The sequence below is a fragment of the Mus caroli genome, chromosome 2 (assembly GCF_900094665.2).
Source record: "Mus caroli chromosome 2, CAROLI_EIJ_v1.1, whole genome shotgun sequence".
Classification (NCBI taxonomy): Eukaryota; Metazoa; Chordata; class Mammalia; order Rodentia; family Muridae; genus Mus; species Mus caroli.
In genome coordinates, this window is record NC_034571.1 from 104,669,219 (window position 1) to 104,671,998 (window position 2,780).

The following is a 2,780-nucleotide window of genomic DNA, read 5'->3' on the forward strand; positions in this document are numbered from 1 at the left end:
GTTCCTCTGTACTGGGGTATATAAAATTTGCAAGACCATGGGACCTCTCTTCCCAATGATGGCCAACTAGGCCATCTTCTGCTACATATGCAGCTAGACACACAAGCTCTGGGGGTACTGGTTAGTTCATATTGTTGTTCGACCTATAGGGTTGCAGACACCTTCAGCTCCTTGTGTACTTTCTCTAGCTCCTCCATTGGGGGTCCTGTGTTCCATCCAATAGATAACTGTGATCCTCCACTTCTGTATTTGCCAGGCACTTGCATGGCTCACACGAGACAGCTATGTCAGGGTCCTTTCAGCAAAATACTTTCAGCTGGCATATGCAATAATGTCTGGGTTTGGTGGCTGATTATGGGATGGATTATGGGTGGTGTAGTCTCTGGATGCTCCATGTTTTCACCTTAGCTCCAAACTTTGTCTCTGTAACTACTTCCATGGGTGTTTTGTTCCCCATTCTAAGGAGGAATGAAGTATACACATATTGGTCTTCCTTCTTCTTGATTTTTTTGTGTTTTGCATATTGTATCTTGGGTTTAAAAGTTTCTGGGCTAATATCCACTTATCAAGTGCCTTCTTTTGTGATTGGGTTACCTCACTCAGAGATATGGGCACAGGGCAAAAATTCCTAAACAGAACAGCAATGGCTTGTATTGTAAGATCAAGAATCGACAAATGGGACCTCATAAAATTCAAAGATTCTGTAAGGCAAAAAACACTGTCAATAAGACAAAAAGGCCAACAACAGATTGGGAAAGGATTTTTACCAATCCTAAATCTGATGGCAGAGTAATATACAATATTTACAAAGAGCTCAAGAAGCTGGACTACAGAAAATCAAATAAACCCATTTAAAAAATGGTGTTCAAAGCTAAACAAAGTATTCTCAACTGAGGAATACCGCAGGACTAAGAAGCACTTGAAAAAATGTTCAACATACTTAGTCATCAGGGAAATGCAAGTCAAAACATACCTGAGATTCCACCTCATACCAGTTAGAATGGCTAAGATCAAAAATTCAGGTCACAGCAGATGCTGGCAAGGATGTGAAGAAAGAGGAACACTCCTCCACTGCTGGTGGGATTTCAGGCTTGTACAGCCACTCTGGAAATCAGTCTGATGGTTCCTGAGAAAATTTGACATAGTACTACGGGAAGATCCAGCAATACTTCTCCTGGGCATATACTCAGAAGATGTTCCAACTGGTAAGGACACATGGTCTGCTATGTTCATAGCAGCCTTATTTATAATAATCAGATGCTGGAAAGAACCCAGATGTCCTTCAACAAAGGAATGGATACAGAAAATGTGGTACATTTACAAAATGGAGTACTACTCAGCTATTAAAAATAATGAATTTATGAAATTCTTCGGCAAATGGATGTATCTGGAGGATCATGTGGGTTTTTTTCTTTGTATTTGTTTTATAGTGAATTACTTTGATGGATTTCCATATATTAAACAATCCCTGGATCCCTGGAATGAAGCCTACTTGATCAAGATGGATGATTGTTTTGATGTGTTCTTGGATTCACTTTGCAAGAATTTTATTGAGTATTTTTGCATCTATATTCATAAGGGAAATTGGTCTGAAATTATCTTTCTTTGTTGGGTCTTTAAGTGGTTTAGGTATCAGAGTAATCGTGGCTTCATAGAATGAATTTGGTAGAGTACCTTCTGTTTGTAGAACAGTTTGAGGAGAATTGCAATTAGGTCTTCTTTAAAGGTCTGATAGAACTCTACACTCAACCCATCTGGTCCTGGGCATTTTTGGTTGGGAGACAATTAATGACTTCTATTTATTTAGGGGATATGGGATTGTTTAGGTCATTAATCTGATCCTGATTTAACTTTGGTACCTGGTATCTGTCTAGAAACTTGTCCATTTCATCCAGGTTTTCCAGTTTTGTTGAGTATAGCCTTTTGTAGTAGGATCTGATGGGGTTTTGGATTTCCTCAGGTTCTGTTGTTATGTCTCCTTTCTCATTTCTGATTTTGTTAATTAGGATACTTTTCCTGTGCCCTCTAGTGAGTCTCGATAAGGGTTTGTCTATCTTGTTGTTTTTCTCAAAGAACCAGCTCCTGGTTTGGTTTATTCTTTGATAGTTCTTTTTGTTTCCACTTATTTGATTTCAGCCCTGAATTTGATTATTTTCTGCCATCTACTAGTCTTGGGTGAATTTGCTTCCTTTTCTTCTAGAGCTTTTAGGTTTGCTGTCAAGCTGCTAGTGTATGCTCTCTCCAGCTTCATTTTGGAGGCACTCATAGCTATGAGTTTTCCTCTTACGACTGATTTCATTGTGTCCGAAAAGTTTGGGTATGTTGGGGCTTCATTTTCATTAAATTCTAAAAAGTTTTTATTTCTTTATTTATTTCTTCCTTGACTCAGGTATCACTGAGTACTGTGTTCTCCAGCTTCTATGTGAATGGTGGCTTTCTATTCTTTATGTTGTTATTGAAGATTAGCCTTAGTCAGTGGTGATCTCATAGGATGCATGGGATAATTTCAATATTTTTGTATCTATTGAAGCCTGTTTTGTGACCAATTGTATGGTCAGTTTTTGAGAAATTACCATGAGATGCTGAGAAGAAGGTATATCGTTTGTTTCAGGATAAAATGGTCTGTATATATCTGTTAAATCCATTTCTTTCATAACTTCTGTTAGTTTTCAATGTATCTCTGTTTACTTTCTGTATCCAGGATCTGTCCATTGATGAGAGTTGGGTGTTAAGGTCTCCCACTATTATTGTGTGAGGTACAATATGTGCTTTGAGCTTTA